Genomic DNA, 17,879 nt, shown 5'->3' on the forward strand with positions numbered 1-17,879 from the left:
CCTTTCCTTCCCACCCTAAAGGAAGGATTTTCATCCCTGGTCAGAAAGACCATTTTTGTATCAAATTTTCTTTACAAGATTTCCTGTTTTCATTTTATTCTTTCACTGCTTTTGGAGGGGCTATTTTTACACAGCAAAAAGCATGTGGCAAATTTAACAGAAATATTTCTATTTAATTTTGTTAATATGATCAGGGAAAAGGGCAACCACAGATCTGCCCTGAGTATGGAGGCACCATTTAAAAATGTATTGAATGTCCAAATTGAGCCTGAGCTGTCATGAGTTTGGTAACATCCCTACCTGAAAATTAACATTCGGCCGGGGAGGGCAGGCTAGAAATTGAAATAATAAATAAATAAATTTCATTCCCATTTGAGTCCTTGGCTGGACCTCTCTCCCTGATGCTATTTCCATAAACTAGAACTTTCCCCAAATGCTTAAGTTACTCCTAATTTTCTTGGGAGTCAATCCACAAGAATTGGCATCGGTCCAGGCGGGGTTCTTTCATACAAGTGCCCTCCCTGTGCATTTTTACAGTTGTGGAGTCTGTTCATTTCCTTCTGTACATCGCTTAAATAATGAGGATTTTCAAGGGAGGGTGCTGTCATCATCAGTGGAGTTATCAATGGTGTCACAGCACCCCCTTATTTTCTTTAAAAGCTCTAAAATATTGATACAACACTGCAGTGTTGTACTAAGCAAGTTCTCTGCTGAATCCCCAGCTTTCATTTTAAAAAGTAAGCCTATAGCTCCTTCTCTCGCAGAGATAAAAGGAACCTGGCATATCTCAGCAAGGGATGGAGACTTTTTTAAAAACTGAAAGCTGGGGATTCAGAAAACCTGGTTAAGCTACCATTACAGCATTATATTGATATTTTAAGGCCATTAAAAATTGATATCACTGTATTGGGTGGGGGGAGGAAGAGGGAGTGATTTAACGATCAGTCCAATAATTGAAAAGTGGGCTGGAGGTGGGTGGGACAAAGAACTATAGAAACATTTCACACTAGGAAAAAGCAGACTCAGAATTGGCTTCCAGGAATACATTGGGGTAAAAGTGGTCTCAAAAGAGCTGGAGAGGAAAGGCGAGAGAGAGAAAAAACCACTTAAATGAAAACTAAAGGCACAGAAATACATGTGGAAATCAGAGGATAAACCAGTATTAGGCCAGACTGACTGGGGTGTGTGTGGGGTGTGTGTGTGGGGGGGACCATGCAGAAAAGCCCTACAGCATGACTAGGACTGGTTTGCATTCTTCAAGTTAAACTGGGGGGGGGGGGGAGAGCGCTTCATCTGTTTTGTTTATATTTTTCATGCTTGCTGATACTATGTGGACCTGTATGTGCATTCTTTTGAATACTGGGCACTCTCAGACGTGTTACTAGTACAGAAGAGATATTACTGCCGTTATCTTTTTCAGACAATCGCAGCAGAAGTAAGGGCAGGATGTTATGCCTGGATAGGATGTTATCTTGCTTCCCTTCCAGGCTCTCCTTTCTTTCCCCCTCAGCATGCTCAGTTGCTTCCTCTTCCCTCCTGAACAAAAACTGTTTGGCTAAGCTCTGAAAACTAGTTAATATGGGGAATGATACACTGTATTATAATATACTAGAGCAACATTGAGCGGTGAGAGCAAGCTTTGGAGATTTACAGAGAATTTCGCCAAACAGATGTTCCTGCTTAGGAAAGAAAATTGTCTATTCTTGATTCAGCCTGCAATCTACAAAGTGTTTACTCTCTGAGGTCTTGTAAGGTAAGAGTTTGAACTCTGGAACCAATATTTTGACATTTATATAGGTTCTGTTCTCTGAGGAAAATTAGTTCCTTTGCTACTTTTCTGAAGTAGAGAGAGATACAAATTGATGTGAATGCAGGACCAGACTTTCCTAAACCATAACAGAGTTTCAAAATCACATGCTGGATGTGTTTTGGGAAATCTGGAGGCACAGAACATACAGGAAAAAAATCTCCATATTTTTTAGTGTTACTTAATACATTTCAAATAATTTCTTATAATCGGCTTGTCAATTTCCCCCCACATTGTAACCACATTGAGCCAAGATGGAAGGTGGGGGTACACATAAATAAATACATTAGATGATCTGCAGTCTATTCCATTTGCAGTGCCTCATTAGTGAGTCTTCCAATGTTTTCTCAGACAGAACCAAGTAAACCAGATCTTACTACCAGTGTAAAGATAGGTACATTGTAGGCTGTGCCCTGTCTCGCACATACCACCTCAAGGACTGCTTACACCAATACTGGTAAGGAAACAAATGTGTACCTCAGTCACCAGGCTATACAATGGAAACAATGGCTAGGATCCAACAGAGCAATACTGTGGATGGGACCATTTTTTCCTGTGGAACATGACTTTCCTGCCTCCTTCGTCCTGCTGTGATTCAAAATGCCCCCCCCCCCCAATGTTGCTCCTGAGGGACAGAGGACTACCTGGAACAGAATTTCAGGGGACATTTTGAGCAGCGGTCTGGAATTGTTCGGTTTGCAGAACCACACTACTGGATGCAAACCAATCCCTGTAAACATATACCTAGGGAAGTCTATGTCTAGTGTCTTTGAGGATTCCAGGACTTTAGCACTTGGTGGAAGAATGCAACAGGATCCAAACCTTGGATAATAATGCCACATATTTTAGCAGATTCAACAAGAGAGTGTCATTAGTAGATTTACCCATGCTGCCAGGAAGAAAAGCAAGAAACTTTTTTTCTTGCTTTTTTCTTGCATGAATGCTATCCCCAAGTCTGCCCTGACCTGGGTGGCTCAGGCTAGCCCGATCTCATCAGATCTCAGAAGCTAAGTAGGGTCAGTCTTGGTTAGTACTTGACTGGGAGTCCACCAAGGGAGTCCAGGGTTGCTACGTAGATGAAGGCAACGGCAAATCACCTCTGAATGTCCCTTGCTTTGAAAACCCTACAGAGTTGCCATAATTCGGCAATGATTTGATGGCACTTTCCACCACCACAGCCAAGTCTTACTGGGGCCTTTTTGACTCTGTTCAGTAATATAAAGACTTGCTGCCTTAACAGCATCCAGGAGTGATGCTTGACAGAGTAGATGTCTTTATCTTTACTTGTGAAACTGCTCCATGAACAGGGAGCCCTAATATAGGGTCACAGAACTGTAAAAGGAGGGGTTGAATTTTTCCTCCCCAAGCTATTTTCCCAGTCAAAAATCCCCTTGGGCTGCTTTTAGCCACGGTGAGAATACAAAACGTAATGTTTCCTAAAAATACGAAGCCACAGAAGATAAGCCATTTTTTTTTCTTTAAAACAAATGCAAATTGGGGGGGATGCAAATATATGCAATACAAATGTCTATAGTATACACAGGAAATATCATTAATGAATACTGTAGATTATTTTACATAAAAATTATGCTATACATTTTGAGTGAGTAAACCTTTTTCTTAAAAAGCATTTTGCTCATTCCAAAAGATTCCCCCCCCCCCCGAAATTTTCAAGTTGTTTTATGGCCTTCACACATCTAGGTGACAAAAGAGACCTAATAAATCTTTCCCCTCCTACCTATGATAAAAATAGCTGGTGGAGCATTTCAGTTGGGAAAATGGCGCAGCGGGAAAAGGCAGTAAAGCTTTTCTTTCCAGACCAATGTTGCCCCAATTACACCCCTCCCTCGGTTGTTTTGCAGCTCAAATTACACAATGAAGGGCCAGTCACGGGCCTCCAACTTCTCGTGTAGTTTTGCCCTCATGTACCCATGGTATCTCTTTCAAGGACTTGTTCCACTTACATAATTTATATCCACTCAGGGAACAATCTAGAATCTACTCAAAACAATGGCTAGACTTTCACTTATAAATCAGAACTATATGTCTTTCAGAACTATAAGTGTTTCACAAGGGTTCTGGTATGCAACTGCAATAGATTTGTACAAATACAAACAAGAATTTATGATGTGTCAGAGGCTGTGTCAGCCCTTGGCCCACAGAACCAGAAATCACCACAAAGTCATATAGAGTCCAAACAGATGGCTTTTACTGGTCAATTAGGCATACAGTGCAAACGAATAAAATGACAGCTATGAGAGGCTCACTAGCTGGGAGATATTATAAGGCAGGAAAGGCGGGTGATTACACGTACAGGCTGAATACAGTTTCCCAGGAGCTGGGTTCCCAGGCCTAGGTATGCGACCTTGGGGGGCAGACAATACAACGCAGAGACAGAGGCAATAACGAAACCGAGATAGCAGCCTGACATTCTGCTCCCCTCAAGGCCCCCTCCCAGTTCGCAAGGGGGCTGGCCGATCTGGGTAAGCAATGTGAAAGGCGTCGACGAGGTCGGGGGCGGAGACATCCCGTGCGCGTACCCATTCGTCATAGGCAGGGGGGAAATGTTTCCAACGGACCAAGTATTGTAGGTTGCCATGGTGAACACGGGAGTCAAGGATCTTGGAGACTTCGAAGTGTTCCTCCCCCCCCACCATGATGGGTTGCGCAGGAGGTGGGCCCGGATGCCACTGTGGAGAAGCAACATGGGGTTTGAGGAGGCTAATGTGGAAAACAGGATGCACACGCCTCAAGGATTTGGGGAGAGCCAGTTCCACCGTGACAGGGTTTATGACCCGGGTGATGGGGAAAGGGCCAATGTATTTAGCACTGAGCTTATGGCACGGTTGGGTGGAACGGAGATTTTTGGTGGAAAGGTAAACCAAAGTACCCACTTGCAGATCACCCCCGGGGGAGCGATGTTTGTCAGCTTGTGCTTTGTATTTACGTTTGGCTCGGTCGAGGTTGCTAACGAGCCAGGGCCAAGTGGTACGGAGGGCGTGTGCCCAGGAGGCAATGTCGGGGTTCCCCTCCCCCTCTATATCATCTGTAGGAGCGATGGGACTGAAATCTTGTCCATACACAGCAAAAAATGGGCTAAAACCTGTGGATTGATGCATGGCATTATTGTAGGCATATTCTGCTAAAGGTAACAGTTCTACCCAGTTATCCTGGTGGTAGTTAACATAACAGCGTAAATAACATTCAAGTACAGCATTGACACGTTCAGTTTGACCATCAGTTTGAGGATGGTATGCACTAGACAACCCTTGTTCCACTCCCACCAACTTGAGGAAAGCTTTCCAAAACTTAGAAACGAAACCACTGCCGCGGTCACAAATTATCTTACGCGGAAACGAATGTAAACGAAAGATATGCGTCACGAAGAGGCGGGCCAGTTTCTGAGCAGAGGGAATCCCTGCGCATGGAATCAAATGTATTTGCTTAGAAAACAAATCAGTAACAACCCACAACACAGTTTTACCCCCACTGAGAGGGAGATCAGTCATGAAGTCCATAGCAATCACTTCCCAAGGTTTGCTGGGCGTTTCAAGAGGTTGTAGCAGTCCCGGGGGTTTGCCCTGCGATCGTTTCGCAGCGGCACAAACGGGACAGCTGCGGATGAAGGAGTCAATGTCGGAACGCATTCCCCCCCACCAGAACTGTCTGCGCAATAAGTGAAGGGTTTTCAGAAACCCAAAGTGCCCAGCTGTTTTGGCTCCATGGGCTAAATGTAAAACGTCCTTTCGGAGAGCCTTGGGGACATACAATTTCGAGTCCTTGTACCAGGATCCTCCTTGTTCCAAAACACCAGGGGGTAGGGTATGAGCGGAACGTTCTAAAAGGCACTGGTCCCGAAGGACAGTTAAAAAGGACTCGGAGATGGGGATTTTGGAGGGCCCCCCGTCGGCCATGGAGATCTTAGAAACAGTTATGGGGCTAGTGCTTACGTGCGGCGGCGCGCAGACTGCAGGCGGCTGGGCGGTCGGAGGGGTAGGAAGGGCGGGAACTCCGGTTTGTTGCGGTGGCGGCTGGGCAGCCGGTTGAGCTGGCGGAAGTTGTACGTTGGGTAAGGTGTGCTGATGCTGGGATCGAGTTTGTACAGCCAGCATAGGTAGAGCCCCACGTTGCATAGGGGTGAACAGAGAGTTGGTGGGTCTTTCGAGTTTTACCGGATATTGTGGTAAACGGGAGAGGGCATCCGCAAGAACGTTCTGTTTCCCAGGGACGTGCTTCAGGGTGAAACGGAACTGCGCAAAGAACTCCGCCCACCGTTGTTGTTTCGCTGATAGCTTATGGGACCCCGTGAGGGCAGCTAGATTTTTGTGATCGGTCCAAACCTCAAAGGGGACTTTAGACCCTTCCAAGAATTGTCGCCATAGAGTCAGAGCATGATGAACTGCGGAGGCCTCTTTCTCCCAGATGGGCCAGTTTAATTGAGCGTGCGCAAATTTTTTTGAAAAGTAAGCGCAAGGGTGAAGAAGACCATCCGGTCCTTGCTGGAGGAGAGCCCCTCCCATGGCTACATCGGAAGCATCGACTTGCACAATGAACATTTGATTTGGGTCTGGGTGCTGTAGCACCGGCTCCGAAGTGAAGAGGCGTTTGAGGGCCAGAAAGGCAGCTTGGCATTGCTCAGTCCATAGGATTTTCGCGGAGGGCAAGGCAGCCGAGCTTACTTTTCCCTTAGTTTTCAGTAGGTCCGTAATGGGTAGAGCCACCTGGGCGAAGTTAGGGATGAATCCTCGATAGAAGTTTGCAAATCCCAGAAATTGCTGTACTTGCTTCCGGTTGGTGGGGGGAGTCCAATCGAGGACGGCTTGGACTTTGGCGGGGTCCATGCGAAGACCTTGGTGGGAGATGATGTATCCCAAAAACGTGAGTTTGCTTTGGTGAAATTCGCACTTAGCAAGTTTTGCGAAAAGTTGATGGTTGCGCAGGCGTTGCAGAACTTCCCTGACCAGAGCCACATGCTCGTCCATAGTTTTCGAATAAATGAGAATGTCATCTAAGTAGACCACCACCCCACGATATAGAAGGTCATGTAGGATTTCATTGATGAGTTGCATGAAGACCCCCGGGGCCCCTTTTAATCCGAACGGCATCACAAGGAATTCATACATTCCGAAACAGCTAGAGAAGGCAGTGAGGTGCTCATCCCCTTCGCGGATACGGACTCGGTAGTAAGCTTCCACCAAGTCTAATTTAGAGAACACACGGCCTTCCTGTAATTGTCCCAAAATATCGGATATTAATGGGATAGGATAGGCATTGGTCTGGGTAACCGCATTGAGCTTTCTGAAGTCAATGCACAGGCGAAGGTCGCCCTCTTTTTTCCGGACGAAAAACGCGGGGGCCGAGTTTGGGGCATTCGAAGGGCGAATGAACCCTCTGGCGAGGTTTTTGTCCAAAAAGTCCCGGAGGACAGTGCGCTCGGAAGCGCTCATAGGGTAAATCTTACTCTTGGTTAATGTGCAGTCCTTTACCACTTCAATCGCACAGTCTGAGGCCCGGTGGGGGGGTAAGGCATCACATTCCTTAAGGTCGAAGACATCTTCAAAGTCCCGGTACACAGCGGGTAGAGCCGGTGGTGCTGGGGCAGTAGAGGTTAATGCTGGAACGGGCGGATATAGCAGAGCAAAGTTTTGCCGATGCTGGCCGCAGGTGGGACTAGCGAAGGAGATAGTGTTTGTTTCCCAATCAATACTGGGACTATGTCCTTTAATCCAGTTAATTCCCAAGACCACTTCAAATCGGATAGGGGCTATAGTGAAGTCTATTTGTTCCCAGTGGGAACCAATTCCCATTGCCACCCCTATGGTGCGGTGATCAACTGGACCCCCCTGGAAATGGCTTCCGTCCATTTGGGCAAATTGGACGGGGGCGGGTAAAGCCTCAGAGTCGGCTCTGAGTGCAGCAAAAGTGGTTTCGCTTATGAGAGTGCGACAGCAACCGGAGTCAATTAGTGCTTTGACGGGGATTTGTGGGCCACCGTTAAGTTGCTGTAAAACTGCATCCACGTAGACGGTGGAGTCCACGTCTTTAATTTTGGTAGGAGCATTCGGTTTGATAGGAAGATCCTGAGAGGTCTGTGGAGACGCTCCATTCACCACAGACCGGAGCCGTTTTTTGACAAGTCGAGGGGAGATTCCAGGTTTAAGGCTGGAGAAATCCAAGGATTTTCCTCATCCGAAGAGGGAAAATCGTCCCCCAATGGGGCACTTGTAATCCGAGACCCGGCGGGGTCGTTGGTAGTAGGCAGGGAGGCTGGGTCCCCGGCATGGAGTGCAGAGGGTGTGGGTCTTCCCGGAGCTGCGCTGCGGGTGGCCGCGGTGCCTCTGCGTGGTGGACGACCTCGGGCACGGGTTGTCGTGCTGGGACGAAATATTTCCTGGCGGCGTGGGCAAACGGCTGCAAAGTGGCCCATTTCTCCGCAAGTAAGACAGGCACCCCTCTGAAATCGGGCTTCACGTTCCTGGGGCGGACGTGGGGGATTTCGTGGGACGAGCAGTGGTGCCTTGGGTTGAGGCTTTTGGGTGCCTTTTTCCTTGTGCTTTTGACGGACGAGAGAAATGAAGCGTCGGCGGCTTTCCACTTCCTCGGCTAATAGGATCCAGTCTTCGAGGGTATCGGGATCGCCTCGCATGTAAGACCAGTTCAGAATGTCAGGATGCAAGGCTTCCCTGAAATGATGGATCAGGGTGGTCTCGGGCCAACCTACAATTTTACTTGCCAGTCGTTGAAATTCATCGGCAAATTCTCGAACTGTAGCAGAGCCTTGTTTTAATTGTAAGAGTTCCGTTTTGGCTCTTTCCCCCAGGAAGGGGTCCTCAAACCTCCTTCTCAGGGCAGTCATGAAGTTGTTGAGGGAACGAATAGCACGAGAGCGGGTGTCAAACTGGAGGACCATCCAGTCAGCCGCTTTACCTGTCAGAAGGGAAGCTACGTAACGCACCCGGCTGTCTTCCGTGGGGAAAAGTTGTCTTTGTTCTCGCATATAACTGTCCACTTGATGCAAGAAACAAGGCAAAGTCTCGAGAGATCCGTCATACGTAGTCCTCAATTTGAGTTGCTTCCAAGGGCCGGGCGCAGGTTGACCCGGTTGCACGGGTGGTCCGGGCGGAGGGACAACAGGAGCTCCAGGAGGCAAGGGTGGAGCAGGCACATTAGCGGGTGGTTGCACGGGTGGTCCGGGCGGAGGAGCAACAGGAGCTCCAGGAGGCAAGGGTGGAGCAGGCACATTAGCGGGTGGCTGTACGGGTACCCCCTGACCCGGTATCGGAACGGGCTGTCTCAGAGCTATCAGGGTTTGTTGTAATTGCCTGTTCTCCTGAAGCATACGTTCCATTACTTCTTGGAGTTGATCAACACGGTCGGAGAGCTCCCGATTCTGGGCTCTTAAGAAATGAGCCTCCTCACTTGGGCCACCAGTAAGATGAGGCTTACTGGTCCGGAAGCTTGTGGCCCATTGAGAGCTATCCCCATATAAATCCTCGTCTTCAGACTCTTCTGAGTCTCGACGTCGGTCAGCCAAACGGCGTGCGCGTTGAGTCGCGCGCGGCGGGACAAACGCCGGGGAAAAGGACAGACCTGATAGCCCTAGTACATTGCCCTTAGGGCGCGTGTCCACGTTCGCCTGATTCCTAATCCTTGCTGCAGCCGCCCTGGCTGCTTCCGCAGCCTCTCTCTCTCTTGCGACCTTAGCCGCTTCGGCGGCTTGCTGATCCGCAAGAACTTTGGCGTTCTCAAGTCTCAGGGCAGTCTCTGCCGTAATGCGCGGCAAAAGTTCTGTCTCCAGGAGTGAGAGTATGGGGTCGGGTTCCCCGCCCAGCAGAGGTTGTACTCGAACCGCCAGTGCGGGTGCCTCGGCTCCGAAGGTCGAGGTCAAAACTTGAGCCAAGGTGGCTACCGGGGTGTCCTTTGTACATTCCACAAGGAGAAGAGCGGTGCTAATAGCGACTCGCTTGGCCTCAGCCTGACAGCTGGCTGCATCCGGGATCAGGGAAAAACCCTCCGGTGGGGCTCCCGCCATGGTAGAAAGAGTTTCTCGAGAAATAAGATTATCCAAAAGTCCAGTTAATATTTGTAAATCCTCAGTCGCCAATCGGGCATCGTCCAGTAATTGATCCAAGTCCTGAAGATCTAGACGAGCATCAGTATCCTCCGACGTTAACATCCAGAGACGTCCTTTAAGAGATTGCCACTGTTTCTGTACCAGTCCCCTCAAGCGGCAAACCTCTCGGGTCGTCCGGAAAAGTTCAGCGATTAAGTCTTGTAACAGAGTAGGATCCTCAGAGAAGGGCTCCAGGGTGTAGATCACCTGGAGAGCTGCATAGCTCCCATCCAAGTGGCAGGCGAACCCCCCTGGGCTCCAGCCTGGCTAGTAGAATGGTGAAGAGATAGCTGTCATAATGTCAGCCCTTGGCCCACAGAACCAGAAATCACCACAAAGTCATATAGAGTCCAAACAGATGGCTTTTACTGGTCAATTAGGCATACAGTGCAAACGAATAAAATGACAGCTATGAGAGGCTCACTAGCTGGGAGATATTATAAGGCAGGAAAGGCGGGTGATTACACGTACAGGCTGAATACAGTTTCCCAGGAGCTGGGTTCCCAGGCCTAGGTATGCGACCTTGGGGGGCAGACAATACAACGCAGAGACAGAGGCAATAACGAAACCGAGATAGCAGCCTGACAGGCTGAGAATCTTCCTCATTATATGCTGCATTGTCCTATACATTTGGAACCCAGATATAAATTTCATGCAGCTATTTTAACAAATCTGTCTCTGTGTGCAGTTATGAAGAAAATAACATATTACCAATATGGTAGCTTTCTATGCTTAGGCTAGTAAGAAAATGTGTGTATAACGTTCGTTTGAAAGTCATACTTTTTAGTACCATTACTCATTTTTAGCGCATAGAATATTTTAACATTCATACTTGTTTGCGTGGCTGGCAATCTTTCTTGCTGATTGTTTTATTTATCAACTTCTGTAATTCATGTTTTATTTGGACTAATCTAGTAATGGCCTTTGGCCGTGTACAGTCAAATCTACCTACCTACCTGAAATAGACTTTGAAAATGTTCAAGATGGACTGTCCCATCATGGAGTAGCAAATTTTGTTTACTGAAACAAGTGTGAGATAGCTTACAATTTAATAAAAAGGGGTGTGTATGTGTGCGACAAGAGTGAGAGACAAGAAGCATCCATGTAAGTAGAATGATAACAAGAGAGGTGGTTTGCCATTGCCTGCCTCTGTGTGGGCTGAGAGAGTGCTGAGAGAATTGTGACTGGCCCAAGAGCACCCAGCAGGCTTCATGTGGAGGAGTGGGGAATTAAACCCATTTCTCCAGATTAGAGTCCACCGCTCCTAACCACTACAGCATCCTGGCTCCTATTAAAATCAGTAGTCAGTATTAAAACAGTAACAATCACAGCATCTCACAGCAAAGTCTGTCTGCTTCTCTCTCTGGAGTCTTCTGAATGGGGACAGGCTTGTGTGGTTCTCCGTTGCTGTTGCAGCCACTCATATAGCGCAGTGGCAATGAAATTTTTCCACATGGCAGGTTTCCCCACATCTTCCCTGCCCAGACCCCTACAGCAGCCACCCCCCTCCACACTGGATGGCTTCTTAAAAATCAGCACATTGCACATATTATCAGTCTACTGGGTTCTCTGCATTTCTAGGAGTAAATTCTTTTTGAGGAAATATGCCATTTACCATGTACCTATGCAATGAAAGGAGTTAGAAACTTACATTAAACAAATGAAAGCTGAGAATTCAGAGAACGAGATAGTTGTAGCAATAGGTCAAATTGCCATTTTTAAAACAAGTACTCCAGTGGGAGATGGGAAAATGGTGCCACAGTGGACCGGGGAAGGTTAACTAGCACTGATATGGGCAGGAACAAGAACATGCAGACTTTGCCATTAAAACTTTACTGTGATCTTTCCCAAAACACTGCAGCAAAACAGATTTGCAAAAGATCACAGGAAAGATGGGGAAACCCATGAGATGCCCAGGAGCACCATGATAGGGGGAAAACGTATTTCTCAAAAGCGTCCAAGCCAGAGCAAACAACCCATGTGTAAGTGACCTCTGTTTCTTCCAGCATCCAAACTGCGCTTTCTTTTCCCAAAGACACTCATCTGCTTACCCCACTCTTCCACTAGGCAGCAAACTCACCTTTCAAAGCCCTGATGAGCAAGTGAACAAGCCCATTTCCTGACAGGCAAGGCCTATCAAGGAGACTGCAGTTGTTAAGACACATTACCTTTTCCATTGTTGTGTAGGATAGACTAATCTACAGTGATCAGAGACTAAACCTGCAACATTAAATTTTAAAGACTAACACAGGGGTGTCGAATTCATTGTTACGAGGCCAGATATGACATAAATGTAATTTGGTTGGACTGGGCCATTTGTCCCAGCCCAGATTGGCCATGTGTACCAACGTGCACCGTGCTCACCAGCCCAGATGGGAGCGGGGGTGGCTGCCTCGGCTGGCAAACTTGCAGCAGATTAGAACTGGAGGGTGTCTTTCTCGGGAACGGAGGGCAGCTTCCTTGGCTGGTGAGCCCAGCACGTACACTGCCCTCCCTGCAGCCAACTGCGATCTACATGCTGGGCTGGAGCCCCAGCCTTCCAATCCCCGCTGTCTGTGGGCTCGGACCTCCACATGGAGGACCCAGCCGCAGCTCAGAATCAGGGTGGGAGAGGGTGGCTGCCTCGGCTTGTGGGCCAGATAACAGCGCTCAAAGGGCTGGATCTGGCCCATGAGCCTTATCTTTGACACCCTTGGACTAACAATAGCCACATTTAGGTAGCTTGTAAAAAAAAAAAAAGATTAATAGGTTGTAAAGTAACCTGCAAATACAGCATTCACCCCATAGACAGTTTTATGGTATTTTATCTGTTTAAAATAAACTTTGTAATTTACAGAGTAGCTGAAAAGATAGTAAAAGTGTTGAGAAAGAAGGCTGGTTATGTCCAAGAGCTCATGGCAGGTGAGGGTCTTCCTTGTCCTCTAACAACCTGCCATTTGTCCCAGACTCCTAACTGAGGATCCAGAGAGCCTTGCAAGCAAAATGCACCACATGAGGGGGGACTGCAGCAAGGAGGAGGAATCAAGTAAAACCTCTGACTCTCTTCCGCTGATGCCAGCCATGAGCTGAAGGAGGGCCAGGCAACTTTACTTGGTTCCCCTGCATCAATGCAGCCCCCCCCCCAATCCTGCACCATATTTGCTTGTGAGGTTTTCCCAAGTTTTGGAACTAACAGCAGGCTGCTTAAGGAAGGGGAAGGCAGGGGAAGGGTTGCTCCACCAACTCTTTCTCTGAAGTCTTAAAGTGAAGCCAACCCAGATTACTTTCTGAATATATTCAGCAGCAGTAATGACTGCGTCTCTGATAGAAACATCAGCCAACCATACCAAAGACATCACTACATGAAGCCACCCATCACAACTTTTTAAAAAATAGTATTTAAGAATTTTTATGCCACTTTTCCAGAGTCCTCCTCAAATATTCTGAAAATTCTTGAAACTATATATGGTCAATCTTTTAAACTCTTACCTTTGTATTGATGGTCAGAGATGCAAGTGAATAATGGTCCTAAGCAAGACTATTTGGTTCATTAATCCAGTTAAAATGGCTCTTTAGAATCTTCTGCTCCTATATTAGGAAACAAAATTTAAGAAAATGTTTTACCATCTTCTCATTCTTTGGATACCAAAGTAACATATGTGACAATATTCCAGATGCTAGTTCCTTAGAGCTATCCTTCAACTCCCAAGATGTGTACCAAATTCCTTGGTGAGACTGAAAAATGGCATGAGGAGGGTCGAGGCAAAGGTTTGTTTATCCTCTCTGTACATTTGGTTTAAGATTCATTTAAGTACTAAGGGCCTTTTGCCTTTAGTGTTGTGTGATACCTTTAGGTCAAAGTGGATTCTAGCTATAGAAAATAAATTATATAGCCTGGGTTTAGCTCACTTAGTACTCCTTCAGTTGGGTATGGACTGAGCTAGGTTAATTATAAGCCAAAGGGTGAAAGATGTTGAGCACCAAACGGACCTGGCAAGTTATCCTACATTTATAGCTCCCTATTATTCCAGATATATTTTAACACTAGCTGCCTACTTGTACTCCCTGGAAATGAATACTCATAGGAGGGCTTATACACTGACTGGATGAGCAGCTATACCTTCTGGCACCCTAGAAGGGAAACTCAAGAAGGTCCCAATAGTGGTGAGACTCTGTCCCTGTTACTCAGGGGAACTGGAGACTATTGAACATGTCTTTTTCAGATGCCCTTTTTACAAAATTATTGAACCCCTCATTGGGAAAATGGGCACTGGAGGAGGAGGTGATGGGACAAAAAGGTTTTTGTTGGGTGATAATTCCCCAATTATCTCTTAGGCGGCTGAATACTGTGCAGTTGTACTTAAGAAACGTCGCCTCAGAGTATCCCCCCGGAAAATGTATAACTTGGTATTTTATACTGAGATTAGGCTTGGTTTGTAAATTTACTCTGTGCAAGGTTTGTCTCTGTTTTATCTGGCAAACAGCAGTAAATAAATTATTATAATATTATTATTATTCAGGATGCTACAAAGGCAGCACAACAAAAAATTATTCTGCAGATTCTACTTCTTTTATTACTTTTTATACTTAGTTACACATTCTTGAACACAAAATGTACACCTAGTGGGTCCATTGTAAAGGATGCTGATGATTAAACACTCCCCATTTCTTTTAAAATAAGATTATATACTTCCTCATTTATGTATATTTTATTAAGAAAAAAATCAGTTTCTACACACACATTCAAAACATATGGACTGGATTTTTTACTTATAGTATGTATTTTGCACTTCAGTTTCTGTACTCAGCAAAAACAAAAAACAAACAAACAAAAACCCAATAAAACAAAAACAAAAGGTGTGTTTAAGACTGAACCATTGATTGGCATTATGTGAACAGTCTTAATCTTTGCAACCACACACTCCCTCCTTTCCTTTCAAATATTCAACTGCCAAATGAACACAAATCATAGTTTAGCATCTCACCCAAACTGGAAAACTACAGTTTGTGCTTCCATTCCAAGACTACAAGCCTTAAAGATCTTTGGGTAGAGAAGCAGACTAAAAATACACCATACATACCTAAATAAAATTATTTTATTCAGGGCTGTTTGTGGAATATTCCAGGGGAGGGGGAGGAGATTTTTTTCTCCTCTCTGTTCACTTAAAAAATGAAAGTAACGAGAACGAATTTCGAACGAGAACCCAAGTACTTTCTACTGGGAATAATACCAACTCAAATCCAATCGAAGGACAAGGAGCTATATCAATATGCGATGGCGGCAGCGAGAATGGTGTTCGCAATGAAATGGAAGGACAGGGAGATACCTGATTTAACAATGTGGATTACAAAAATGCATGAATATGCATCCATGTCAAGACTTTCGACCTTGCTTCAATACAAGAAGATCGATAAACATAAACAAAGATGGCAATCCTTTTACGACAGATTCTCGTGAATAATGTTTTTTTCCTAACCACATGTATTAGTACTAATTAGATAGTGAAAGATAATGAAAAAGTTATGATTACTCAAAAATTAGAAGTAACATAATATGTATGATAAAACGATATAAAGTATGTTTTGAAGCAGTAGAAATAGAATCAGAAATTAAAAGGCTTAATTATGGTATTCACAACTCATAACAGCAGTTAATGAGAAATATATGTAGAAATATTAGTGGAATACTGAAAGAATGTTTTGCTTAAAAAAAGAAATAAAGTTTCAATTAAAGCAGCGATGAGGGTTGTGGTCGAGTTAGAGGATGGTAAGAAGTGATGTATATTCTTTTCTACTCTTTTCCCTCCTCTCCCATATTTTCTCTTCTGTACCCTTAAAAACTCAATAAAATATTTATATATTATAAAAAATGAAAGCAACCATGACTTACCATGGCAGCATGTTGCGATCCGGCTGGACGCAGCTCTCGGGGGAAAGAGGCTTTGCAGGGGGGCAAGAGTCGCTGCTCTTGCCTCCACCACATGGTCGGGAGTTTCTGCCCAGCTCTACAGCCTATCACTGCGCTGGGGGCCGGCAAAGGAACTAGCGCGTCAGGGGTTGATGACGCCGGCACTCCCAGTGCAGCTCCGCCCCCTTCGCCAATTTAATGGTGCGCTGCCCGGCCATCGGCCTGTTTGTGGCCTGGCAGCGGCAAGTCCCACCCACCCTCCTCTGTTCAGGATTGTTACTGTCTTTCTTTTCATCACAGCTTAGGCAGTTTTTGACATTGGGACTGATCAAATTTGAAGAAGATGTGCCTGTGTGTCTGCCTTCCCCGTTTGTAGACCCTCATAAGGGGTCTTGGGATGGAGTACATCATCGTTGCCCAGCTTGGGGGCTGTTCCTTGCTCCACTCCCAGGTGGCGTAGGTTCCACTCCGAGATCTATGTCCTGGTGGTGCCACCTATACGCCACTCTGGTCGCTACCCCAATAGGCGGGTTGGGGCGTTCTAGCAAACTGTCGATATATCGGATGACAGGGTGGTCACCCAATGCTCTGGATCTGCCCCTATGCCTCGCCAATGCTCCATCTGTTGTAATCAATAAAGCTATGGCCGTTTGTTTTCCCAAATAAATAGTTTGTGTTTTTATTGACTTTCCTTTCCCCGTGGAGCCGTTTGCCCATGGGACCGCAATATAAAATTGTAAAGGAAAAAGCAAGAAAGCTGCCCAGAATTTTAGGGATAAGATAGGATATAAATATAAATAAACAACTATAAGCGAAAGATGTAAACATTTTCCAAACCATGTAACGATGACAGTGTATAAGCACATATTTCAAAGAACAATATAAGCCACAGATTTGTGCCCTTGCACAGTTCCACAATGATAAGAAGTTGATTTTATTAACAGTTGCACAAAACACTATTTAGCCATTGCCAAGTGACATATATGCTGATGAAAATCCAAGTTCCCTCATTAGGTATGCTTATCTTGCTGTTGCTTTTTCTTAAAATGGCTTTTTTGGGAAAAATTTACACTTTTGTATTACATTAATTTCCTTTCAAGACGTTGCTGCAGCATGTTGTGAATTTATATCTGCAACGCTGCCAAACTCACAAGTCTCCAAATGTATTTTCAGAATAGCTATTACAATTTTTCATGACACTTTCATATTCCATGGTGTATTGAGATCACAGAATCATAGAGTTAGAAGGGGCCATATAGGCCATCTAGTCCAACCTCCTGCTTAAAGTAGGACCAGCCTAAAGCATCCCTGACAAGTGTTTGTCCAGGTGCTGCTTGAAGACTTCCAGTGAGGAGGAGCTTACCACCTTCCTAGGCAGCCGATTTCACTGCTGAACTACTCTTACTATTAAAAAACCCCTAATATCCAGCTAGTACCTTTCCGCTCATAACTTAAACCCGTTATTGTGAGTCCTATTTTCTTCTGCCAACAGGAACTGGTCCCAGCCCTTCAAATACTTAAAGAGAGCAATCATGTTTCCCTCAACTTCCTCTTTTCCAGAAGGAACATTCCCAAGTCCCTTGGCCTTTCCTTGTAGGGCTTGGTCTCCAGGTCTCTGATCATCCTTGTTGCTCTCCTCTGCACCCGCTCCATTCTGTCCACATCCTTTTTGAAGTGAGGCCTCCAGAAACGCTCACAGCACTCCAGGTGCAGCCTGACCAATTCAGTGTACAGCCAGACTATGACATCTTGCAACTGGAATGTTAAGCCTCTGTTGATACACCCCAAGATCACATTAGCCTTTTTTGCCACTGCATCACACTGGCTGCTCATATTTAGCTAACAGTCTACCTGTACCCCAAGCTCTTGTTCACAGTACACATACTTCGCATTTAAGTTATCCAAATGTAGAACTCTGTATTTGTCCTTGTTGAATTGCACCTTGTTCACATCCACCCACTTTTCCAGTGTGTTCAGATCTCATTGAATTCTATCTCTATCTTCTGGTGTGTTCGCTACTCCTCCCAATTTGGTGTTATCTGCAAATTTAATGAGTAGTCCCTCCAACCCCT

The 17,879-nt window shown here is 45.7% G+C and overlaps 1 protein-coding gene across 1 annotated transcript in view; it reads right to left on the reverse strand.

Annotated features, from left to right (window-relative positions):
* Window positions 1–13,487, reverse strand: part of HIVEP2 (HIVEP zinc finger 2) — a 74,746-nt gene extending 61,259 nt beyond the window's left edge. Inside the window, exon 1 of the mRNA XM_056853858.1 lies at window positions 13,389–13,487. The gene's annotated coding sequence lies outside the window, so the exon portion shown is untranslated. The remainder of the gene's footprint in view (window positions 1–13,388) is intronic.
* Between the last annotated feature and the right edge of the window lie 4,392 nt (window positions 13,488–17,879).

Source organism: Euleptes europaea, chromosome 7 (assembly GCF_029931775.1).
Source record: "Euleptes europaea isolate rEulEur1 chromosome 7, rEulEur1.hap1, whole genome shotgun sequence".
Taxonomy (NCBI): Eukaryota; Metazoa; Chordata; class Lepidosauria; order Squamata; family Sphaerodactylidae; genus Euleptes; species Euleptes europaea.